Source organism: Rattus norvegicus, chromosome 2 (genome assembly GCF_036323735.1).
Source record: "Rattus norvegicus strain BN/NHsdMcwi chromosome 2, GRCr8, whole genome shotgun sequence".
In the NCBI taxonomy this organism is placed as follows: Eukaryota; Metazoa; Chordata; class Mammalia; order Rodentia; family Muridae; genus Rattus; species Rattus norvegicus.
The window spans coordinates 211,490,514-211,517,837 of record NC_086020.1 but is presented as its reverse complement, the minus strand read 5'-3'; the positions used below and the strand labels follow the sequence as shown (position 1 = coordinate 211,517,837).

Sequence of the window (27,324 nt, the reverse complement as noted above, 5' to 3'; positions counted from 1 at the left end):
CCTCACATATGCAAGAAAATATTATTGGACCATTCACAAAAGGGAACTGAGAAGAAAGGAATTTTATTCTGAGGCAATTGTCCCCTCTGTTTTTGCTCATTGCTTATTTTATGGGTTCTGTCAAAAAGGTCTTTCTTCCTTCTATGTATCTTGTTCTACTGCCCATGGGTAAAACAGGCATCCTTCCCTTTCACTTTTGTTTGTAGCTCCCCCAATCTCTCTTACTGTTAGCCAATGCATCTCCATGTTGCCATGGGAACCATCCCACTGATGCCCACATGCTCTGTGTTAGTCAGGGTTGCACCCATCCCACACTCTCCTACTTTCAAACAACTCAAGTTCTCAACTCCATCTGAACTCCATCAACATTGGAAAGGATTCTGACAACCTGTAAAGAGAGATTGGTTCTGTTCTTTCCCACCTGTGTGTTGGGTAGCAATTTCTTCTGAGTTGAGACATTTCATCCTGCATGGAGACACATGAGGCTTAGGAAATAAACTTCAAATGTTTGGAAAAGCTGAATCTTAGAAGGTTCATAAGGTTCTTTCCTTATAGAACCAGTAAACAACTGCTGGGGAAAGAGCTTTGATAAGTGAATGGCCCAGTTACCTGGAGTAGACTGACTTGCCCAGCTATTTGAAATTTGTACAGAGAGCTGCAGGGTTCCAGCTTCACTAGTTACCTGGGTTGGGGTGAGCTTTATGGGCCCTGCCTTTCACCCATACTCCTATGAGTAATTCTAATAAAACCCGTTGGTTCACTGACTTGGACTTTGGATTTGAGATTTTTATTTGGGTCTGTTGTTAGCTCCCTACCTGGGGTTAAGAGACACTGTGTCATCTTCTCCCAGGAAAAGCAATATATAACACTAGGACATAAAGGACTTTACACGATAGGATGTCCTTAAGAAACGAGCATTTTCTGATCAGTTTCTTGAGTGTTTTTTTGGCAAACAACTATAGCACAGGCTTGTAACATTTCTCATGTACTGATTGCTAATGACAAGTCAATGAGCTCAGCACTATTTTGAACACCGTAAGAATGAGAAGACTTACAATAATGGTCTAAAGAACATCACTTTTCCCCAGCCTTGTTGAAACTGCACGCCTCTATCATGGATAATTCTTACGCTGGGCTCACGTTTGAATGGTTTTTCTTTCCCCACTCATGTCTTGGTGTCATGATGTCAAACATTCCTTTGCTCCTATATACCAAGCCCCACATTGATAGAAAGTTCTAGGGACAAAGAATCCTTGGTTGTCACGTACCAATCTCTGTTAATGAGTTCAGCAAACACATACACTTGCATAATTCTGGCCAAGGTCTATGAAAATGAGGAAGACAAGGCATACAGATGGTTAGTAACGTCACCAAGTTTACGTAGAGAGAGAGTAGCAGAGCTGTGGTAGGAACCCAAGAATTCTGTATGCAGAGCCACCTTGACTGCATTGCAGTTAGCAATGTCAGCAAAACATTTAGTGTCATGTGTCGCCACATGGTCATCCATCAAATAGGCTCCCCATTTAAAATGTGATTCTGTACCAGACCCTCTGCTACGTATTCAGAAAACTGTGATTATTGTGATGAACCCGATTTTTACAGGTGTAATCCTCAATGTAAGTATTAAGTATTTTGTCCACGGTTACATCTCTATCCCAGTGTCATATCCCATGTATGTGGTTTTATTGAAAAACACGTACTTTGCCTTGGGGGCTCCCCTTCCCCCAACCTGTAGGGTATATTTGGAATCTGTAAGGGTACATTTGATGTTTTTTAGGAACAACCACCCCAGACAGTGAGTGTTTTCAACACAAACCTATTTCGTTTCCTGTGTCTCTCAAATGGCTTCCTTGTAGTCTTTTTTGATACTTGTTTAGGTTTGGTTTCATGGAAAATCAATTTCATGATCGTGTTTTACTATAACTCCCTTTCTTCCCCTTCTCCTCTCTGTTCAAACACAATCTGTCTCCAGTCTCTCTGGGACCATTGGTGTGGCAGAACCACTTCCGTTTCGGTGTTTTGTTGCACCTCATATTGGGGTGATCTATCAGGCAATCAGCCACAGCAAGATGCTAAATGCCAGATGGTACTCTGCTAGAAAGGATCATCCTTCGAACATCTGTGGCCAGTCCTGAAAGAGGAAATGCCCTACTGTGTAAAGCATCTGGTCTGCAAATTAGTCACAAAGAATGAGGCAAAGGAAGAGAGTTGCTCCCCAAGGATCCGGCCACATCCTATGAGCTCAATGGTGTGCCCAGTGGGTGGACATGGGGATGTTAGGGGTGCATTCCCCAAGGAAGAGTTTGTTTACTTTGTGTCCTTCCTTAGCCTTTTTTATAACCGTGGATAAATCCCAGCAGCAACATGGGATTTTCTAGGATTCACTCGGTCTTATTTGTTGCTGAGGTATGAATAAATAAATACAACTAGAATAAATAAAAAATAAAAAACACTCACACAAAACAACGGGAGACGGAACATGTCCATTTGGCTTGCGGATTAAAGTCTATTATCTAGGGAAGCCTGGATTGGAAAATTGAGGCAAGGTCTGTAACAGAGGCCAGAGAGGACCACTGCCTGCTGGCTTGCTTCTGCTGGCTTTTTCTGCTGTCTTTCATATAATCTAGGTTCATCTGCTCAGGGGTGATATTGCTCATAATAGTATGAGCCCTCCCACATTAATCAGTAATCAAGAAATCTAGCAGACATGACCACAGGGCAATCAGATCTCAATTTAGAGTTCATCTTCTTCAAGTTAACAAAACTATCACCATTTTTCTTCTATTTTGTTTGTTTTTATGTGCGAACATATGTGCACCATGGTCATGCAGTACTCACAGAGGCCAGAAAAGGGCCCCAGTTTTCATATAACTGGAGTTCCAGGAAGTTGTGAGTCACTATGTTGGTTCTGCGAACTGAACCTGGGTCATCTGTTGCCAGTGCTCTTAACTGTGGAGGCATCACTTTAGTGCCAGCCTCAGTCTTTTTAATCAAAGTCAAAGTATGTAGGGAAGACTTGCTATGGGAAGATATATGTTGTGTCATATATGCATCGTATAGGGAATTTTTAGCAGAGGACCATCATCTTTAAAGGGTGAAGGTAAACAATTGAGTCTACATGCATTTGTTCGTTTCAAGTGATTTGATTCACTCATTTATTCACCAGCTGAAGTTTTGGTATTGTATTGAATACTTCATATATGTTGAATGTCTCAGTAGTCCTAGACTAGTCCTAAAGTCCTGAAAAAAATCATGTAGAACAGTCAGTTGTCTTCAGTCAACATTGTAAGGCTGAAGAGGCTGGGTTCTGAAGTCAGAATGAAAGCAGCAGAGGCAGAAGCAGCAACAGAGTCCATGTACTTGCTAGCACATTGTGAGGCAAGCAGGCAAAAAGCAGGGCTTTCCTTCTGATTGTCTTTTATCTGGACTCCACAGCCATTGCCCAAATTTAGAGTAGGTCTTTCCAGCTCAAATAACCTGATCAAGAACAGCCTTTAGAAGTGTGCCCAGCAACCAATCTTTTCTGAACTCTTAGCTAAGAATAATCTTTCTACCTTACTATATTTAATTAAAACTGCAAAATAGCTTTGACCAGGTATATTCTGTTCCAAGGGCTGCTGTTAAAAAGCAGGAATGCTTACACCTTGAACTACAGCTGTTAGCAAGACCTTCCCTCTGAAGATATTCTTCAGAATCCTTTCTGATTCTGACTTCTGGTGGTACCACTATTTGATGGCATTCTTGAACTCCCAGCTACAGAATCTCTGCTCCGACATGGAGATTTTTATATATACACCAATCATATTGGCTCTGGGCCCATAACAGTGATTCCATTTTTATTTCTGCCAGAAGGGAATCTGTTGCCAATAGCATTAGGAGCACGGGCTCCGGTGGGTTAGGACTTTAATATATTCTTTGGTAGGGCATAATTCAACTCATGAGACCATGTAAGTTCCTACCATGGGAGATAATCTCAAGTTTCTATTGAATGTAAGTGGCTTGGGCTGGAGAGGACCCAACGAGTCATTCTGTCACATATTTATAAATTGCAGATGATACAAAGAAGTACCACAGAAGGCTAAGAGAGAAGCCAGTGTCCCCAATTGGGGTCTAAGCTGCGTTCAGAGTCTAAATCTATTGGTTTCCTGTCTTATGTCATTTCTGTCTGTGTGGGTAAGTGCTAACCCTTATGCCACATGAAAGAATACTTGAGTGTAAATGGAAATTTGCAGAAATGTCATTGAAATCAGTGACATGACAAAGCTTCAAAATTTTCAATGACTTTTTTTTTCAAATCCCATGACCTGGCTTTCTGGACTTGAGGACATCACCTTTTAAATTTGACCTCGGTTCCTCAGCTTTGAATGAAGATTATTATACAAATCCAAAATGAAATTGGCTAATGACTAATTAAAGGCTCCTCATCCACCATATGAGTGCTGAGAGCGAGCCACAGAAGGCATGAACAGTACTTGTGCTAACAGCTGCCTGACAGATCCTAGGTGTGGGTGTGCAGTCAAGAAGATGACAAAGGTTATTGCAGGCTGGCCTCTGAACTCCTCTCTTGCAGGTCTAAACGCTTAAAAGTTAGCTTCTGTTTGATGATAGCATTTAACATCTAATGCTTGCATTCTTTCCTTAGCACTGATTACTTCAAGGGAAAATATAGAACTTGGTAGACACATAAGCTTTCCCTGCCCTTTACCCAATTTCTTAAAACTCTCAGTGTTTTTTATTTAAACCAGAAAGAATGCATAGGATACTCCATCGAATTCACACACCCCATGCAAACCATTTCTTTTTGCAGGAAGGTGGAAAAATTAAGACATGGATATCTTTCAAAACCTCATGTAGGTCAGAAGGGCCCACATTTCAATGAAAGGGTCAAGAAAGCCGTCTTCTGGGACCAGTGTCTCCACAGAGGTGGAAGATTTGCCAACACCTGTGTGACTCATGATCAGAACAAAATGGCTGACTTTGCTGTTGCTTTAAAAATTTCAATTTTTAATTTTAAGCTGTTGCTTAAGATCAGGCAGAAGGCAAGTTTGGAAGTGCAAACTTGGCCTTTTCTATTGCTGGATTTTGACTGTCCAGTGAAAGGCAGGCACAATGTTATTGGAGGAGTTACCTGCTCTCTTCAGAAAGGCATTTTCTGTATAAAAGAGGAGACCTGTTTTACAGATTTATGCACTGAGACCTCAATGCTCTGGATTAGTCTCATCTAGTTCAGCACTCCCTCATTTCTCTGTGGGACTTGGAGATTATATTGGCCCATTTTAACCTTAGACTCCATAGCTAGGTATACAAGATTCCATAGGTCTTTAAGAAATTTGACATCATATGAATGTTAAATGAATTATCTTATTCCCATCTGTGCTACCTAAGTGCAGGGTCATCTGTGGAAACTGACACTTCTTTATGCACAATGGTTTACTGTAGCTTCGATACAGCCTCTGGCCATAATGACCAATGTATGTATGCTTTGAAAGACAGAGTAGAGAGGAAGTCCCTTTCTGAATGCCACAGCAAGTGAAGCCCACCTTTAAAATGATTCTTGACAATAAAAGGAATTTTTGTTGTGATTAACTCATAGATAGTAGTTAACAAGTTATGAGCCCTTGGCAAAATCTGACCCACGGAGAGCCCAATAAATCTATAATATATTATTACTCCTGAATTCTGACATCTAAAAAAATAGTTGAATAATACACAGGGACAGAATCTGTCCTCCAGAAGATGGGTTTCTAGGGTTATGTGGGGTACAATGTTGTTTTGTTTGGTGAATCAGAAAGCTCTTGGCTTGATGTTCAATGTCCAACTCAACAAAAAACATTACGTCTTTGAATCTCAGGTCCCAGTCCAGACCTTCTTAATCAGAATTTCTATTTAAAAAAATCCCCAGATACTTAAACCACTTCCTAAAATCCAGGAGGTACTTGTTTGAATACTACCTTGCCGTAAACAGGAAGCAATTGTTCATTGAATACAATAATAAATCCAAGAGTAGACAGTTGAAAGTCTATCAGAATCATTCTGTCTTAGTGGTTCAGTTGAAATCCCATATTTTTGCCACCTTACTTCCCCTGTAGTACTAAAAAGGCAAAACCATCATTCCTTAACCATATAATCACAAAGTAACCCTTATACTATGATTTATAGCTAGGAGGAAAGGTGAAGGGAAAAGCAATATGTTAGGTAATGATCTAGTTGCTAGAACATTGTACTTGAATCTAGTACAGTGACAAAAGATCTAAGATAACTTAAAAATGAAGAACAAATTTTGACTCTCCTTTTCCTGGTTTCAATTCATTCACTGTCATTCTGCTCTGTTCTTTGGGGCCATGGGAGGCAGAATGTCATTAGGAAGGGTGTAGGTAGAGCAAAGTTGTATTTAGGGAGCAAAGACTGGTGACTCAGTTTCCCAGCATCCCCTTCAAAGGACAGAACCCAATGACCTAACTTCCTCCCTTTGGATCTCAGCTCTTAAAGATTCGACTACCTCCCAACATCACCACAGGATGGCATCTGACGCCTTACTTCTGGGAATATTTAGGATCCAATCTAGAACAGGCAGTCATGAAACAATAAAGTAGGGCTTCCTTGTTTATCTTGGAAGGGAACAGGCCTCTAGGAATTCTGTCCCCCATTGCTCATCACTAGCACAGGGCTAGGCTGAACACAAGGGGGCTGCAGAGTGAAGCATTTGAATGTCACTGTACCACTAAAGGCATGGTGCACATTCAGTGGATTGGTTGTTTTTGTTAATACATTTTTTTTGAAATTTAAAAATAGACATTTATATTTATTTTTTTTTATTTTAAACTGTTTTTTTTTTTATTAACTTGAGTATTTCTTATATACATTTCGAGTGTTATTCCCTTTCCCGGTTTCCGGGCAAACATCCCCCTCCCCCCTCCCCTTCCTTATGGGTGTTCCCCTCCCAACCCTCCCCCCATTGCCGCCCTCCCCGCCACAGTCTAGTTCACTGGGGGTTCAGTCTTATCAGGACCCAGGGCTTCCCCTTCCACTGATGCTCTTACTAGGATATTCATTGCTACCTATGAGGTCAGAGTCCAGGGTCAGTCCATGTATAGTCTTTAGGTAGTGGCTTAGTCCCTGGAAGCTCTGGTTGCTTGACATTGTTGTACATATGGGGTCTCGAGCCCCTTCAAGCTCTTCCAGTTCTTTCTCTGATTCCTTCAATGGGGGTCCTATTCTCAGTTCAGTGGTTTGCTGCTGGCATTCGCCTCTGTATTTGCTGTATTCTGGCTGTGTCTCTCAGGAGCGATCTACATCCGGCTCCTGTCAGTCTGCACTTCTTTGCTTCATCCATCTTGTCTAATTGGGTGGCTGTATATGTATGGGCCACATGTGGGGCAGGCTCTGAATGGGTGTTCCTTCAGTCTCTGTTTTAATCTTTGCCTCTCCCTTCCCTGCCAAGGGTATTCTTTTTCCTCATTTAAAGAAGGAGTGAAGCATTCACATTTTGATCATCCGTCTTGAGTTTCGTTTGTTCTAGGGATCTAGGGTAATTCAAGCATTTGGGCTAATAGCCACTTATCAATGAGTGCATACCATGTATGTCTTTCTGTGATTGGGTTAGCTCACTCAGGATGACATTTTCCAGTTCCAACCATTTGCCTACGAATTTCATAAAGTCGTTGTTTTTGATAGCTGAGTAGTATTCCATTGTGTAGATGTACCACATTTTCTGTATCCATTCCTCTGTTGAAGGGCATCTGGGTTCTTTCCAGTTTCTGGCTATTATAAATAAGGCTGCAATGAACATAGTGGAGCACGTGTCTCTTTTATATGTTGAGGCATCTTTTGGGTATATGCCCAAGAGAGGTATAGCTGGATCCTCAGGCAGTTCAGTGTCTAATTTTCTGAGGAACCTCCAGACTGATTTCCAGAATGGTTGTACCAGTCTGCAATCCCACCAACAATGGAGGAGTGTTCCTCTTTCTCCACATCCTCGCCAGCATCTGCTGTCACCTGAGTTTTTGATCTTAGCCATTCTCACTGGTGTGAGGTGAAATCTCAGGGTTGTTTTGATTTGCATTTCCCTTATGACTAAAGATATTGAACATTTCTTTAGGTGTTTCTCAGCCATTTGGCATTCCTCAGCTGTGAATTCTTTGTTTAGCTCTGAACCCCATTTTTTAATAGGGTTATTTGTTTCCCTGCGGTCTAATTTCTTGAGTTCTTTGTATATTTTGGATATAAGGCCTCTATCTGTTGTAGGATTGGTAAAGATCTTTTCCCAATCTGTTGATTGCCGTTTTGTCCTAACCACAGTGTCCTTTGCCTTACAGAAGCTTTGCAGTTTTATGAGATCCCATTTGTCGATTCTTGATCTTAGAGCGTAAGCCATTGGTGTTTTGTTCAGGAACGTTTCTCCAGTGCCCATGTGTTCCAGATGCTTCCCTAGTTTTTCTTCTATTAGTTTGAGTTTGTCTGGTTTGATGTGGAGGTCCTTGATCCACTTGGACTTAAGCTTTGTACAGGGTGATAAGCATGGATCGATCTGCATTCTTCTACATGTTGCCCTCCAGTTGAACCAGCACCATTTGCTGAAAATGCTATCTTTTTTCCATTGGATGGTTTTGGCTCCTTTGTCAAAAATCAAGTAACCATAGGTGTGTGGGTTCATTTCTGGGTCTTCAATTCTATTCCATTGGTCTATCTGTCTGTCTCTGTACCAATACCATGCAGTTTTTATCACTATTGCTCTGTAATACTGCTTGAGTTCAGGGATAGTGACTCCCCCTGAAGTCCTTTTATTGTTGAGGATAGCTTAGCTATCCTGGGTTTTTTGTTATTCCAGATGAATTTGCAAATTGTTCTGTCTAACTCTTTGAAGAATTGGATTGGTATTTTGATGGGGATTGCATTGAATCTGTAGATTGCTTTTGGTAAAATGGCCATTTTTACTATATTAATCCTGCCAATCCATGAGCATGGGAGATCTTTCCATCTTCTGAGGTCTTCTTCAATTTCTTTCCTCAGTGTCTTGAAGTTCTTATTGTACAGATCTTTTACATGCTTTGTTAAAGTCACACCGAGGTACTTTATATTATTTGGGTCTATTATGAAGGGTGTCGTTTCCCTAATTTCTTTCTCGGCTTGTTTCTCTTTTGTATAGAGGAAGGCAACTGATTTATTTGAGTTAATTTTATACCCAGCCACTTTGCTGAAGTTGTTTATCAGCTTTAGTAGTTCTCCGGTGGAACTTTTGGGATCACTTAAATATACTATCATATCATCTGCAAATAGTGATATTTTGACCTCTTCTTTTCCGATCTGTATCCCCTTGATCTCCTTTTGTTGTCTGATTGCTCTGGCTAGAACTTCAAGAACTATATTGAATAAGTAGGGAGAGAGTGGGCAGCCTTGTCTAGTCCCTGATTTTAGTGGGATTGCTTCAAGTTTCTCTCCATTTAGTTTAATGTTAGCAACTGGTTTGCTGTATATGGCTTTTACTATGTTTAGGTATGGGCCTTGAATTCCTATTCTTTCCAGGACTTTTATCATGAAGGGGTGTTGAATTTTGTCAAATGCTTTCTCAGCATCTAATGAAATGATCATGTGGTTCTGTTCTTTCAGTTTGTTTATATAATGGATCACGTTGATGGTTTTCCGTATATTAAACCATCCCTGCATGCCTGGGATGAAGCCTACTTGATCATGGTGGATGATTGTTTTGATGTGCTCTTGAATTCGGTTTGCCAGAATTTTATTGAGTATTTTTGTGTCGATATTCATAAGGGAAATTGGTCTGAAGTTCTCTTTCTTTGTTGTGTCTTTGTGTGGTTTAGGTATAAGAGTAATTGTGGCTTCGTAGAAGGGATTCGGTAGTGATCCATCTGTTTCAATTTTGTGGAATAGTTTGGATAATATTGGTATGAGGTCTTCTATGAAGGTTTGATAGAATTCTGCACTAAACCCGTCTGGACCTGGGCTCTTTTTGGTTGGGAGACCTTTAATGACTGCTTCTATTTCCTTAGGAGTTATGGGGCTGTTTAACTGGTTTATCTGTTCCTGATTTAACTTCGATACCTGGTATCTGTCTAGGAAATTGTCCATTTCCTGAAGATTTTCAAGTTTTGTTGAATATAGGTTTTTATAGTAAGATCTGATGATTTTTTGAATTTCCTCTGAATCTGTAGTTATGTCTCCCTTTTCATTTCTGATTTTGTTAATTTGGACGCACTCTCTGTGTCCTCTCGTTAGTCCGGCTAAGGGTTTATCTATCTTGTTAATACATTTTGATAGAGAAAAAAATTGGACAAGTAAGTCTGGGAAATAAATCTTACATAGGCTTCCTCTACTTAAGACTTCTCAAAGTTTTTCATGAAAGGGTGCACTACAAACCTCCCAGAGGGAAGTAGAATTATAGTATTTCCACTGACTAGATCAGAGTGTCCTTTTTCAGGAATTGGTGTTCCTTTTGAATCAAATGATATCATTTCTAAAGAAGTAGAGCAATATAATGTTTGTGTCATTTATTCAACTCTTATTGGTTTTCTAAAGCCCAGAATAATATATAACGGATTCATTTGGCCTTTTATGGACCAGCTTTTGTCAATGGGCTGTAACTTGTTGGCCACTGTTTTTGAGCTAATCACAACAAAAATTAACATAACAATAATATCTACTGATAGTTGTATGGCATCCTTCTCGAAAATTAATATATCTCTATATTTTATATCTAAAAAGTATATTTACATACAATATAAAACATACGCACATATGGACATACACATGTGATCTTCTGATTCAGTGACATTGTTGTATTGTCTTTTTAAAAACTGTAGAGTGCTATGCTATGAAATTCCCTGAGACACAGAAATGGTAACCACAGCTGGAATACACAGTCAGTGTATAACTGTGGATAACACAGTATGGAGCTGAGTTAGTCAGAAGTCTCTAGAAGAAGCAGGCTGATAGAACAAACACACCTGCATTTGTGAATGCATACATGTACACACATATACATATACTAAAAAGGATTTATTAGAGTGGCTTATCGGCTGCAGTCTGGCTGGTCCAACAGTGACTGTCTGCCTGTGGAAAGGCCGAGAATACAGTAGTTGTTCAGTCACGAGGCTGGTTATGTGTGGTGTTTTTGCTCTGTGTTGGAATCCTGAAAGAGTAGATTCCAATAACAGTGAAGGGATGCCTCGGCAGCAGGATAGATGAAATTGCCAGCCAGAGTGAGGGCAAGCAGGCAAAAGCAAGATGACAAAGAGCTTCCTCCTTCCATGTTCTTTTATGTGGGCTGCCACAAAAAGGGTGGCCCCGATTTAATGTGTGCATTCCAACCTCAGATGGTCTGGTCCAGAAAACCCCCTACAGGCATACCGAGTTGCTTGACTCTTCGTTGGTTCCAAATGTCAAGTTGATAACCAAGATGACCCATAAATAGCAGCTCATTTTATAAACATCTTAATGCTTTAATTTATGGTCTTTTCCTTTCAAGATGCCTTGAGAATTCCTTCATTTAATCGTCATGTTTGTTTTAGTGTATGTGTATGTTCACGTGCCATTGGTAAACTTACAATTTCATTGCTCATGGACCATCCACCTCACTCATTTTGAGACAGCCTTTCATTGGCACGGAGGTTGGCTGTGATGCTCACCGGCGGCCTGTCCAGTGAGTTCCAAGGCTCCCTCTGTCTCTGTCTCTGTCTCTGCAGTGCCAGGATTAAAAGCATAGCATCAAGTTTGGCTTTGTTGCATGGGTTCTTGGCATCCAAACTGAGTTCCGCATGTTTTCACAGTAGGTCCTTTACTGACTGAGCCACAATCCTTAGCCCCTTGGTGCCTATGTATTTTAATTTAAAAGTTTATGTTCCTTTTCTTAGAGACAAAAAGCCATTGGTAGGGCTTTGTCTATGCACGGTGTGTGTGTGTGTGTGTGTGTGTGTCCATGTATTCATGGCATGTGTGGCCATTCACAGGGGACAGCAGTGGATGCCGTTGAGGAAGGTTCTTTGTTATCTGTGAGGGTAGCGTCAGAGAGAGGGGCAGCAGAGTAACCACCTAGCTGCTGGCTGATCCGGGTATTGGGGTCAGCATCCTCTGTGCTCACAGATAACACTGTCTCCAATACTTCCGTGAGCCATCCATTGTGCCTCTGCTGGCATTTTCTGTCATGCCACTGCAATGAGAACAGATCCCAAGGCGACCACAGTGATATACCTGTGGTTGGAGTTCAGGCCGTTAAATCGCCATCATGCGACCTATCTAATGTCATTAGAGTCTGGCTTCAGCAAAGCAGAGAAATAGAGGGGGAAAAATGACACAATTACCAATGTGCGTGGCCTCAGTCTTTGAAAGAGCCCGGAGGAAGAAGTGTCTGGAAGAGATGATGGGCGCACACGAAATCACACACCGAGAGCCGCCCGTTGGCGATGCACACCGCACGCTGTACAAAGAGGGGAATTATGAAGCTGAGGTTTCAACTGGAGGAGGCCTGGGCGCACTCTCTGAAGGATCATCTACAGCCAAGTCCTTATTATTATTTATTTTTCTAGAGGCCTGTGGAAGAAATTCTGCAGAACCAGAAAGGGACGTGTTAGAAATCTCAGGTCGTCTGCTACACTGTGGAAGACAGTCTGTGACTTACACTCCTTGTACTTTACTTAAGCATTAAAAAGAAGGAGAAGAATCCCGTTGGGCCATAAGGTGGGTTAAAACACATACTCAGTGAAGCAGAACAGAGCCATGTGTGGGTTTATTTCTGCAGCACTGAATGCTGAACCCTCTCACATACAAGGCAAACAGTCTACCATTGTTATAGCTACATCTCCCTTGTACTTTTGTTTTGAGACAGGGTCTCACTGTCTACGCTGTCACCCTACGCTGGCCTCAAATTCATTCTCCAGTTCAGACTGGCTTCAGATTTGCGTTCCTCCTGCTTCCATCTCTCTGGTAGCTGTGATTTCAGGTCTGTGTCACAGGACTCAAGTCTCTGTATGGCTGAGTTTGCTCACTGTACAGTGTGATTCGTTATGATGTTCTGATATTTTGTTTTAGAATGTTTCCTCTAAAAAGATGCTTTAGGGACTTTCAAATAATGTCTTACCTCTGTAGGCTTCCCAGGTCAGCATGTCTTAGCATTTATGTAATTCTTGCTTCTTTATTTCATTGGCATTATAATTGTATTAGGTCTCCCTTCTTAGGGAAAGGCTTGTGCAAAATGCGCACCTCTGACTTGTCATATTATATTACTCATTCTTGTTATCTACTCTTAAAAATAGGCTTGGGGACGTGGAGCGGTTAAGCACTCTGGGTGCTCTTTCAATGGACCCAAGTTCAACTTCCAGCACCCACATGGCAGCTTGCAACTGTCTGTAACTCCAGTTCTGGGAATCAATCTCTCTCTCTCTCTCTCTCTCTCTCTCTCTCTCTCTCTCTCTCTCTCACACACACACACACACACACACACACACACACACTAAAAATAAGTAAATCATTAAAAAATAGGCTTGGGGACTTTGGGCAACCCCATGCCTTAATACTATTTTTAAAATGCTTCTCATCTCCACTCTAATTAGCTGCAATCAGGCAGGCTAGTTGGTGGACACATGGTGTCGTAGCTCTGTGAAACGCCTCCTGATGGCTATAAACACAGCCATATGTTCTCTCTGAAACGTGATTGTGATCACCTGCGACAGGGACCGCCGATCTGTTTCTTCCTCCTGCGGGTACTTGAGAAACTGGGAGGAGCACGTTGCCTCAGCCTTTTCCACTAACCCGGGCTGCTTCTGCTAAATGCCGTTTGCATGTTAGCTCCGGTTCTGCCCAGTGTCTACTTGAAGCCGCAGCCGTTTACAGAGTAGATTTCATGGCTTTCCCCTTTAATGATGCGGCTCTTTAATTGGACGGCCTCCTTTGGAAGGCAGACGGCACGCAGGTTGCACAGGTTTTTAAAACTAAGTCGTTATCAAGAAAGAGCATAAAACCATCAAAAATTTCACAGTGCATGTACAAGAATTTCTCAGCAAAGTTCAATAGATTTGCCCTGAACTGGTATAGCTTAGAAAACCCTTGAGCCTAATTGCTTTCCTGCATTTTGGCAAGAAAAATAGCTGACTCGCACCAGAGTAGAAAGAAAAGGATTGGGAGAAAGTGTCTTTTTAAGAAAAGCTTCCAGTGAAATTTTCAATCAATATTTTTAATCCCATAAGATGAGATAAAATATGATGTTGTGTTTTGGCAACGAGAGATGGCCGACAAGAGAGCGTTTCGGGAGCCAAGCTAATGAAGGGTCTAACCAACCAATTACTGCTTGGGTGGGCTTCATGGCTGGACTATGATGTACCCACCCGTATCTGGCTTTCCCATTCAAGTATGTGAGAGATCGCGAGAGGGGGAGGGGGCATGTGTGAGACACATAATATACTTCCTGTCTCTTCACTTAGCATCTCTTGACTGTTCATTAAAGCGACCGGAGGAGGAAAATTGGGCGAAGGCACCGTTCTGCATTCGTATTCAGAAAGGCTTTGTGTTAATAATTTCGGAACCAAGTCTTCTGCCTGATTCATATATATGTATGCACATGTATATATGTCCAACATCATATGTATTAGTGAAAGTGTCTTTTATTACTTTTCCAATGCTTTGGGGGGCTTGTGTGAAACAGGTCTCTCACCCTTTATCCGCATTTTTTTGCCCCCCCCACCTTGCATGCAGCACACACAGGCTATTAAACCGTGAGCGGGCTGGTGATGGATCTCTTTAATAAAAGCAACTTCTTTAGTAAGCAAAGAGTGATAAAGATAAACAAATGTACTGGTTTGTCCGGAGCCTTGCAGATTATGGCAGCACAGGGCACGGAGAAAGCCTATTAACAGATAACTCAGATGAAACCCATCAATTCTGATTTTGGGAAGTCGAGAACCATCCGCTTTAAGTTAATTTTAGCCATGTTTGCTCTTCATTTGTAATACTTTGTAGGTTTTAACAGAAAAAATATTTAATAGTGTGCTGTGTAGTCCATAGATAAACGATGGGGGCAATTTCTCCACCTAACTGCTTGTCAAGCCCTTTAGCAAGGTACACGCTGCCCAGCAGTTTATCATCTCGATTTCTAGATTGTTGCGGAAGATCATTGAGAGGCCTGAGACTCCCCAGAGGACTGTGCTCTAATCCTGTCATTTTTTAAAAAATGCTGGAAAGTGTAAGGTTACATGGGAAGATGATTTTACATGAGGCTTTTCTTTAGCTCGTCACAATAGTGCTTGCTTTCCATGGTAACCAGTTTCCATGGTACAGGCTGCAGCTACCCCAGAGCTGCTGAGGGCCTTTCTGAAGATGCTTACCCACCCACGTGTGTGAGAACACACTTCCTCCCTCTCCTCTCTCCTCCCTCCCCTCCTCTTCCCTCCCTCCCCTTCACACCCCTCATCTCCCCTCTCCTCTTCTTCTCTAACCTTCCTGTTGGTGTGACTTTCTGACAGGCATCCACTAAACACGGCAAAGCTCATTTTTCAAATGCAGACTGATTTCTTCTCCACCATTCGATCAGATAAATAATAACTGATACAGGGTCTTCTGGAATGATCCGGAAATATAACAAAAGCTGGCGTTGTCCCTCAATGACATGGATTTACAGGATAAAAACTTGAAGAGAAAATCTGACAAGGAAAACATTTCAGTTCTAGACCGGCTTTTCTAAATTTATTCCCATTCCTTAAGCTAAGTCTGTAGCTCTGCTTCCCGTTAGAGACTGTGATACTTAAAGGACGCTTACGCTGACTTATAGGGACCTTGGATCCATTTTGGACATTTGAGAGAATGTGATTCAGCTAAGCAATAATTAGTAAGCAGTATATACAATACTCAGAATTCCTTGTTAATATAGAATCGTTCCAATAGTTCTAGGTTAATGCTAAATCATGCATTCAGTATTCTGCACCCCTTTGTTCTCATTATTCTTAGGACTGGGGACATTTGCGTGTACCCCTTTGTTCTTACTTTTCTTAGGGTTGGGGACATTTACGCATTTTAGGAAGGAAAGGAGCACACAATGAAGAATGACTCTCTAGGTTCCATCTGCTTAATTGTCAAAGGCAAACAACAACTATGTTCTTTTGTTTCTGCTTCTGTATTTGCTCTTTTCTCTCTTTTTCTTTCTCATCATGAGCAGTCACTTCTGAAACAAACTTCCAAATGTTTTCAATCACACACACACACACACACACACACACACACACACACACACACACACACACACAGAGAGAGAGAGAGAGAGAGAGAGAGAGAGAGAGAGTAATTTCTATATTAAATAAATGCATTTCAATTCTTGGTATTTCATTTAAAATTTAAAAAGTATATTTTAATCTATCATCTATCTATCTATTTTGGGGTATGTGTGTGTCTGTGTGTGTGTGTGTGTTTGTGTGTGTGTGTGTGTGTGTGTGTGTGTGGTGTTTACTCATGAATAAGCATGTAAACATCAGAGGACAAATCATGAGAGTTGGTGCTCTCTACCCTGTGGGTCTTAAGAACAAATCCCAGTGATCTTATTTGAAGGTAAGTGTCTATTTAGTGAGACATCTGCCCAGCCCAGGATACTTCATTTTTGTTAGCACTGTGACCTTGGCTGAGTTAGCTAACCTAACCTAACCTTTGAACTGGGCAGAAAACGCTCTGATAGGATGGTTAGGTTTCTATTGGGGCGGTCTCTGTGGCAGCCCCTGACGTGCTGGGTGAAGAGTGGCTTTCTGATACATTTATCCAACCAGTGGGCACTCAGTTTAACAATGATTCCCTCATTATCTTGATATTGCAGCTACAACAGGATTGATTTTTGGCTCCCTGGTATTTGGAATTCACACACTGAAACAGCAAAACTCCATGACACGTGATCCATCAGACAGCAAGGCCCAAGGATGCAGGGTGGTTTTTCTTCCATGTTGCTTGCTGCTTTGTCAAAAGTTCTTAAAACAAGGCCTGTGCTTAGCAGGTATTTATCAGAAGATTTCTTATGATAAGATAAATTCAAACGGGAATGTCATTTACAGATGATGTAAAGAAATGCTAGCCAGAGGAAGAAGTGACAGGTAAGATTGCCCTCAAATGTGACCAAGGTAGCCTGGATCAAGCAGGGCATATTTCTGTGTACATATGGGAGACTCACTTCACATTGTGTACTGATACATTCTTATCATTGTTCTTTGTGGTTTTGACAAATCATTGTGTAAAAAGTGAAAGTCTGTTTTAAAAAATGTTTTGGCTTTATGTGCCAACTGCCATTAGCTATTGAAGCTAACATTAGCTCCTTGACTCTTGGTTATCCTGAGATTTCTCTGTCAAGGGTCCCAAATACTTGTAGCCTTCCACATGTAGCCACTTATTCATCTGCTCAGCTGTCCCTGCCTGTGAGATATTAGCCAGATACCGGGACAGGAACACATTTTAGTTAGTAGACATTGAGTCCATCCTTAAAGGATTCAGTTACTGAAAACATCGGTTTGTGATGACAGTGGGTTTTCTAAAAATCAGTATAGCTGTGTCCAGCTAGCCAGCAGCTAGCTACTCTGGCATATAATCTGTGGAAATCAGCAGGCTACCCATCCAGTTCTCTCTCTCCCACCCGAGGGCGACTCTTGGTAATTGTTTTTGGTAAAGAGAAGTGTAAGTAGTCATACCCAATCCATCATTTTATTTTCAAGGAACATTTTGTTTTTTTTTTGCCAAACGTGTCCAGTGCTTTTCATAAAGACTTTTCATCTTTTTGTGGTCAGAAAAAAAATGATAGCTGTGCAAAGCGACCAAGGAAGAGTTGAAGCCTGAAGGTCCGCCTGGAGAGTCTGAGTAATGAAGATGAAAACCACAGATCAGAAGGAATTCAAGGAAATTTATGCTCTGGGTTAGGCTGCTCCTCAAGGCAACAGCATTAACAACCATGGTGGTAGAACGGCAGTGCAGCATCTATCCAGGTTCGAAGAAGGGAGGGCACTGTGACAGAACCTGTGTATACCAAAGATGAAGACTAATAAGAGAAGTGTGTAAAACCGAAGTCTTCTAGGATTACCCACATGTGGGACGTGCAGAGCCTACAAGTGGGCGGCCTCACAAAGTGGGGCTGAAGGTGGACGTTAAGACCAACTGCACATGGTCACAAAGAATAGCCCTTTGTTCAGTTTTATCATTTTCACCTTTGTGCACGTATTTGTAAGTAAGTATGTTCATGTGAGTGCGGATGACCGTCTTAGAGCTGGAGGTATTGGTGGCTGTAAACTGGCTGATTGATAAAGGGGCTGGGAACAACTTGGGTGTTTTGTAAGAGCACACTGTATGTTCTAAACCATGATGTCATTTCATCTCTCCATCCCCCACTCATTTTAAAGATTGTATTTGTGTGTGTGTGTGTGTGTGTGTGTGTGTGTGTGTGTGTGTGTGTTTCCATGTGCACAACCATCACACGGATGTGGGTACCCAAGAAGACAGAAGAGGTCATTGGATCTCCTGCACCATAAGTCATCTGACATGGGTGTGGGAACTGAACTCCGTTCCTCTGGAGGAACAAGAAACAATCTTAATTAGTGAGCAATGTCTCTACCCACAAAGAGACAGTTTCAAGGCAATGAAAATATTCTAAACCTCAATCATGGTGATGATTGTACAATTTACTTAAAATCAAAACACAAAAAAAACTAAGGATTTATTTTACATATTAAAGATCAGTGAGTGATATGCTGTTTAAGCATGCGAATTTCTTGGCATATAATTCTAATCTTAAAAAAAATGTTAGACACAACAACAAAATTCAAGAGATAAGGGACAGAAAGGAAATCAATATGGTTATAGGAGCTTTGCTAGTGTATCAGGAAATAAATTGACCAAAGTCTTGTAGCCTGAAGGAAGCAGAGCATGAACTTTAGTAAGAGAGGATTTGGCTCCAAGTTAACACTGGATGAAGGCAGTGGTATCAGTTGGGGGGTAATGGTAGATTAATGAGAAGGGAATACGTTTTATTTGAAAAACTTCCTGTAATGGTTTTGATGCTTTTCTTAGAAAAAAGAGTGTGCAGGAAGGTAGCAATTTTGAAAACTTAATTTAGTGATGGAGCGACAGATGGAATCTTTCAAAAAGGCCAGATGGCAGCATGAGTGTGATTATGCACTGGGTAGGGTGGGTCTAGGTTGGAGGTATGGGAAAGAAAAGAAAGGGAGTCATGGAAGGTGAAAGAGTCCTGCCTGAATGAGTTACCCCACTTTATTCCAAAGGCCTTTGTGCCTTTACAAAGGAACTTCTTCACAGTAATTTACAAGGATCATACTTTCTCCCAAGCACAATCCAAGGCTTATATTTATATATTTAATGATGCTGTAGATAGAACCTGTGGATTCATGCAGGCATGGCAAGCCCTCTACCACTGAGCTATAGCCCCAGGTCGAGTATCGCGTATTGCACTGTCCTATTGGGCTCAATAGAAAGCAGTCATCAGATCAGTGGAGAAACTTGGGATGTTGGGGGTAAGAGTGGAAACGCCTCTGATGGAACTGTGAGGAGAGAAGGGTGACACCCTTCTGGGAAGGTGTCAAGTCTCACCCAGACCCAAGGAATGCTGGTGACACACATCTCACACATATGTAGTATACTGGGTTCTATGATTCAGCAGTGTGGTAGTCAGAGGTATTAGTCTTAGGTGACAGAATGGATTGTCTCCTAATAGCAGGGGTTGTGGGATTTGTTTATTTAAGCTGTACTGTTTAAACCTCTAAGGTTCACTCTATCAACCATTTCCTAGTTTGGCTCTCCCTCTGTAGCAAATATTCCACTAAACCTCCATATTTACATGTTCCTGGTGGAGGATAATCCCAGGAATTATGGAATTAATTCTTTTTTATAACTGACAGAGGAGTCTGAGGTGGGGCATACCTCTGTCATGTCCATAGCCAACCCTGTGGTCAAGGGCAATTGTTTTCATATTTATTGCAGCCAATCCTCAGGCCCATCCCATGGGAACTGTTCTAGATTAGATGTGGAATGTCTATCAAAGGTCATGTTGTTGAAGAGGTTGTGAGGTCTGTTTTGTTTTTATCAAAGGAATGGAAGCAAAACCAAGGAAAGCAAGCACTTTGGGGAGAGAGAGAGACCGGAGTAGGCCAGTCCAAGGTGGGAAAGTCTTGTGGGTTCTGAAACCCAGATTTTAAAGAAGTTTTAATGAGCACTTATGAAATAAGTAAATATTCATGAGGTAAAGTGACCCCCTTTTCTGTCTTATGTCATGGCGTGCTAGATCTTCCTTTACTGGTATTTCCTCCTATAGTTCCAACAATACAAGTGTTATGATAATCAGGTCTTCTTCAGCAGCTTTAGCCCACTTGTTTGTATAGGCATTTGGGAGAATGCCTGGATAGCTTAGTTTCTGATACAGTGAGGTCAGCTTAATTTCAAGGATGTTTAACCACAGGAGGTATCGTGATGGTCAGCAGGTGGAGTTACTGATATGTAACTGTAGTTTTCCCTGGCTACCTCATATTTGATTCACTGCCTTTGGGCTAGTCTGTAGAGGTCCCCTTGGGTGGGCAGATGCTTTCTTAGGAACTGTTCTTACAATTTGGTCTGCTTTCATTAAATGCATTAGATACACTACGTAAAATGGTACTGCTTTGCATACAACCCTGGGAAGAGTGGCGTGGCATTGCTTTGTGGATGCCATTTGGAGTCTGTGACAACTATCGTTACTGTTTTTCTCAGAGCCTTGCTCGTCCTCTTTTCTGGTCAACTTCATTATCTCATACCAAACTGCATGGCTTCATTTTTCGTCCTTCGTGCTCCTGACCTTGCAATTTTAATCCTAAAATTTGTTTCCACAGCAACCGTGTGTTAAAGGCTTGGTAAACAGCATGTGTTTGTTGGGTGTGATAGGAGCAGTGGCTCTTGAGATCTAGTGGGAGAACACGGGACCACTGGGTAAAGGCCTGCCCTTGAAGTGGGTAATGGGATGCTGATCTCTCCCTTCCTCTGTTTCCAGATGGCCAACTCCTTTGCCACATACACATCCATGATGAACTGTGCATTCAAGACAAAGAAGCATGATTTTTACTAACATAGGATCAGTGTAATCCCAACAACATACCTACCTAAAACTGTGTGGTGTGTATTGTTGGGATCTAATGGGCTCTCTCTAATCAGGCTTGGGGGCTTAATCTTAGAGATGTGGAAACTAACTGAATGGTTAAGTCACCAAATAGTATATACCCAAATATAAAATTATAAGGGTGAGAAATGTGTTCAGATCCGCCAGTCTCTCAACTTCTTTCTCTTGGAAGAGAAGAGCTGATTTTAAAGCCCATAAACTCTGAAATGAGAAGATGTGGTTGTTTCCTCTGGAGTTTAAATACAAGCACATCTGCTTCAGTTCACTGGGAGTTGTGTAGGGAGAAGGGCCTTGAGAATGATGTGGGAGAAAGGAGAAGGAAGTGGTTGCTTAGGTCTGAGGAGAAGATCGGAGACACCTTCTGTAGGCTAGCAGTCAGAGTTTCTTTTTCTTTTCCCTTTTTTCTACTTTACCGAACTTTTAAATTACTCATATTTCCTCCTTAACTTTGCTTTACATCCCAACCACAGTTTCTCCTCCCTCTATTCCTCCAAGCTATCCCTCTCCCCTCTCTCCCAGATGCACTCCTCCTCCCTTTTCTCTATGGAAAAAGCAGGTCTCCAAGAGAAGACAGGAAGACCGGACAAAACAAGATAAGCCAGGCTAAAGCCTTCATATTGAGGCCAGACAAGGAAACCAAAAAGGAGGAATTGAGCCCCAGGAACAGGCAAAAGAAGAAGAGACACTCCAGCTCCCACTGTTAGGAGTCCCGCAAAGCGACCAGGCTAACAGAAATAATAAATATTAGATATGACTCTATCTAGTTCTATCTCTATCCTACCTCTTCCTCCACCTCTATATCTAATCTATATTTCTATCTAAACCATATCTATCTATCATCTACACCTATATCTATATTGATATCTATATCTAATCTATATATCATCTATATAATTTGTATCTATATCATCTATATCTATAATCTATATCTATAATCTATGCGGAGTACCTGGCAGAGACCCATACAGGCCCCATGATTGCCATTTTAGTCTCTGTGAACCCATGTGAGCCCTGCTTAATTGACTCAGTGGGCCATGTTCTCTTGATGTCCCCTATCCCCTCTGATTTGTACAGAGCACCCTAAGTTGGTATAAGAGGTAAGAAAGGACTTGCCAAGTAGCTGAAAGCCACATTCAATCTAGCGAACAAGATCTTATTGTTATTTGAGTTGTAAGCTTTTTTTTTCTTGAGGCACACTGTTGCCTGGAACTGAAGCAGAGACAGTAGATACTTTAAACGCACAATTCAGCCACAGTTCCACCAGGAAAATGCCATGGGCATAGTTCTATATCCACCTTCAAAGCTAAGGGATGAAATGGCAGGTCCAACCTGGTCCATGCTATGAGACAGGGTGAGCTATGTTTGTACAACTGGCTGAACACACATTGGGCACTGGTGTTGGAGAAGGCAGAGCTGAAATAAATGGTGGTCACTATGGCAAGACAATGAGTATCTAACAAGATGCTATTAACTGTGAACACGGGGCTTGTGCTCAGAGGATGACTGAGGAAGGAGAGTAGAGTCAGGACTTGGACACCAGTGGGAAGACTACGAAACCAACCTGAGTCAGTGGGGGAGTATAAAATGGGGTAAAATGTGAGATAGGTGGAAGCAAGCCAGGTCAATCTCCATGTAAGAGTACAGGCAAATTCTGATGGGCACTGCTATGGGCCTTCTGTGATACGTGAGGTAGTATAGAGAACCAAGACATTGCAGATAGCAATCTCTCTGAAAGTTTAGATAACACTTCCTGGTTGTACAATCCTGGGCAAGGTACTAATCTGAATGTGGGTAAACTCCAGTTTGAAGATAAGCATACTTACAGGGCAATTGGGAAAATATTTTGCCTGGTTTTATATACATATGTGCATGTCTGTCTGTTTATCTATCTATCTATCTATCTATCTATCTATCTATCTATCATTAATCTATCATCTATCATCTTCCTCTCTCCTCACTTCCTCCCTTTCTTCATTCCATCCTTTTTAATGCATAATTAAAAGAACAGAGACAGATAAACAGTTCTCTGCACCCAAATCCCGTAGGAGGGAGAGCTAAACCTTCAGAGAGGCAGACAAGCCTGGGAAACCAGAAGAGACTGCTCTCTGCACACACATCTCAGACGGCAGAGGAAAAAGCCAAAGACCATCTGGAACCTTGGTGCACTGAAGCTCCCGGAAGGGGCGGCACAGGTCTTCCTGGTTGCTGCCGCTGCAGAGAGCCCGTGGGCAGCACCCCACGAGCGAACTTGAGCCTCGGGACCACAGGTAAGACCAAATTTTCTGCTGCAAGAAAGCTGCCTGGTGAGCTTGGGACACACGGAAGCAGAATTCCTCTAGGACCGGGCACGTTCTGTGTTTACCGGAAGTCCCACACCCGCGGATCCCGGCCCGCAGCAGCTCTCTGCCCCCAGACCCTGTGAGAGAGAGACCCAACCGCCTGGTCAGGTGGGCACTCCTGAGGCTGCAGAGCGGAAGAGACCAAGAACACTGCCCACCCCTGCCCACATCCCTGGCCCAAGAGGAAACTGTATAAGGCCTCTGGGCTCCCGTGGGGGAGGGCCCAGGAGCAGCAGGACCCCTGCCTGAGACACCGCGAGAACCTGAAGGAAACAGACCGGATAAACAGTTCTCTGCACCCAAATCCCGTGGGAGGGAGAGCTAAACCTTCAGAGAGGCAGACAAGCCTGGGAAACCAGAAGAGACTGCTCTCTGCACACACATCTCGGACGCCAGAGGAAAAAGCCAAAGACCATCTGGAACCCTGGTGCACTGAAGCTCCTGGAAGGGGCGGCACAGGTCTTCCTGGTTGCTGCCGCTGCAGAGAGCCCGTGGGCAGCACCCCATGAGCGAACTTGAGCCTCGGGACCACAGGTAAGACCAAATTTTCTGCTGCAAGAAAGCTGACTGGTGAACTCAAGACACAGGCCCACAGGAACAGCTGAAGACCTGTAGAGAGGAAAAACTACACGCCCGAAAGCAGAACACTCTGTCCCCATAACTGACTGAAAGAGAGGAAAACAGGTCTACAGCACTCCTGACACACAGGCTTATGGGACAGTCTAGCCACTGTCAGAAATAGCAGAACAAAGTAACACTAGAGATAATCTGATGGCGAGAGGCAAGCGCAGGAACCCAAGCAACAGAAACCAAGACTACATGGCACCATCGGAGCCCAATTCTCCCATCAAAACAAACATGGAATATCCAAACACACCAGAAAAGCAACATCTAGTTTCAAAATCATTTTTGATCATGATACTGGAGGACTTCAAGAAAGACGTGAAGAACTCCCTTAGAGAACAAGTAGAAGCCTACAGAGAGGAATCGCAAAACTGCCTGAAAGAATTCCAGGAAAACATAAATAAACAAGTAGAAGCCCATAGAGAGGAGACACAAAAATCCCTGAAAGAATTCCAGGAAAACATAAATAAACAAGTAGAAGCCCATAGAGAGGAGACACAAAAATCCCTGAAAGAATTCCAGGAAAACACAATCAAACAGTTGAAGGAATTAAAAATGGAAATAGAAGCAAACAAGAAAGAACACATGGAAACAACCCTGGATATAGAAAACCAAAAGAAGAGACAAGGAGATGTAGATACAAGCTTCACCAACAGAATACAAGAGATGGAAGAGAGAATCTCAGGAGCAGAAGATTCCATAGAAATCATTGACTCAACTGTCAAAGATAATGTAAAGCGGAAAAAGATACTGGTCCAAAACATACAGGAAATCCAGGACTCAATGAGAAGATAAAACCTAAGGATAATAGGAATAGAAGAGAGTGAAAACTCCCAGCTCAAAGGACCAGTAAATATCTTCAACAAAATCATAGAAGAAAACTTCCCTAACCTAAAAAAAGAGATACCCATAGACATACAAGAAGCCTACAGAACTCCAAATAGATTGGACCAGAAAAGAAACACCTCCCGTCACATAATAGTCAAAACACCAAACGCACAAAATAAAGAAAGAATATTAAAAGCAGTAAGGGAAAAAGGTCAAGTAACATATAAAGGCAGACGTATCAGAATCACACCAGACTTTTCAGCAGAAACTATGAAGGCCAGAAGATCCTGGACTGATGTCATACAGACCCTAAGAGAATACAAATGCCAGCCCAGGTTACTGTATCCAGCAAAACTCTCAATTAACATTGATGGAGAAACCAAGATATTCCATGACAAAACCAAATTTACACAATATCTTTCTACAAATCCAGCACTACAAAGGATAATAAATGGTAAAGCCCAACATAAGGAGGCAAGCTATACCCTAGAAGAAGCAAGAAACTAATCGTCTTGGCAACAAAACAAAGAGAATGAAAGCACACAAACATAACCTCACATCCAAATATGAATATAACGGGAAGCAATAATCACTATTCCTTAATATCTCTCAATATCAATGGCCTCAACTCCCCAATAAAAAGACATAGATTAACAAACTGGATATGCAACGAGGACCCTGCATTCTGCTGCCTACAGGAAACACACCTCAGAGACAAAGACAGACACTACCTCAGAGTGAAAGGCTGGAAAACAACTTTCCAAGCAAATGGTCAGAAGAAGCAAGCTGGAGTAGCCATTCTAATATCAAATAAAATCAATTTCCAACTAAAAGTCATCAAAAAAGATAAGGAAGGACACTTCATATTCATCAAAGGAAAAATCCACCAAGATGAACTCTCAATCCTAAATATCTATGCCCCAAATACAAGGGCACCTACATACGTAAAAGAAACCTTACTAAAGCTCAAAACACACATTGCACCTCACACAATAATAGTGGGAGATTTCAACACCCCACTCTCATCAATGGACAGATCATGGAAACAGAAATTAAACAGAGATGTAGACAGACTAAGAGAAGTCATGAGCCAAATGGACTTAACGGATATTTATAGAACATTCTATCCTAAAGCAAAAGGATATACCTTCTTCTCAGCTCCTCATGGTACTTTCTCCAAAATTGACCATATAATTGGTCAAAAAACGGGCCTCAACAGGTACAGAAAGAAATAATCCCATGCGTGCTAACGGACCACCACGCCCTAAAACTGGTCTTCAATAACAATAAGGGAAGAATCCCCACATATACGTGGAAATTGAACAATGCTCTACTCAATGATAACCTGGTCAAGGAAGAAATAAAGAAAGAAATTAAAAACTTTTTAGAATTTAATGAAAATGAAGGTACAACATACCCAAACTTATGGGACACAATGAAAGCTGTGCTAAGAGGAAAACTCATAGCGGTGAGTGCCTGCAGAAAGAAACAGGAAAGAGCATATGTCAGCAGCTTGACAGCACACCTAAAAGCTCTAGAACAAAAAGAAGCAAATACACCCAGGAGGAGTAGAGGCAGGAAATAATCAAACTCAGAGCTGAAATCAACCAAGTAGAAACAAAAAGGACCATAGAATCAACAGAACCAAAAGTTGGTTCTTTGGGAAAATCAACAAGATAGATAAACCCTTAGCCAGACTAACGAGAGGACACAGAGAGTGCGTCCAAATTAACAAAATCAGAAATGAAAAGGGAGACATAACTACAGATTCAGAGGAAATTCAAAAAATCATCAGATCTTACTATAAAAACCTATATTCAACAAAACTTGAAAATCTTCAGGAAATGGACAATTTCCTAGACAGATACCAGGTATCGAAGTTAAATCAGGAACAGATAAACCAGTTAAACAACCCCATAACTCCTAAGGAAATAGAAGCAGTCATTAAAGGTCTCCCAACCAAAAAGAGCCCAGGTCCAGACGGGTTTAGTGCAGAATTCTATCAAACCTTCATAGAAGACCTCATACCAATATTATCCAAACTATTCCACAAAATTGAAACAGATGGAGCCCTACCGAATTCCTTCTACGAAGCCACAATTACTCTTATACCTAAACCACACAAAGACACAACAAAGAAAGAGAACTTCAGACCAATTTCCCTTATGAATATCGACGCAAAAATACTCAATAAAATTCTGGCAAACTGAATCCAAGAGCACATCCAAACAATCATCCACCATGATCAAGTAGGCTTCATCCCAGGCATGCAGGGATGGTTTAATATACGGAAAACCATCAACGTGATCCATTATATAAACAAACTGAAAGAACAGAACCACATGATCATTTCATTAGATGCTGAGAACGCATTTGACAAAATTCAACACCCCTTCATGATAAAAGTCCTGG

The 27,324-nt window shown here is 41.7% G+C and overlaps 1 long non-coding RNA gene across 3 annotated transcripts in view; it reads left to right on the top strand.

Moving 5' to 3' along the window:
- LOC102553943 (uncharacterized) overlaps positions 1-27,324 on the top strand; it is a 133,704-nt gene that overhangs the window by 69,434 nt on the left and 36,946 nt on the right. The window contains exons 6-7 of one of the 3 annotated variants that reach the window (XR_010064407.1): positions 16,802-17,072; positions 17,757-17,951. This is a non-coding gene — a long non-coding RNA (uncharacterized LOC102553943). Of the gene's footprint in view, positions 1-16,801; positions 17,073-17,756; positions 25,441-27,324 lie in introns of those variants that run through there. The other 2 variants (XR_005501249.2, XR_010064406.1) reach the window with 2 other exon arrangements.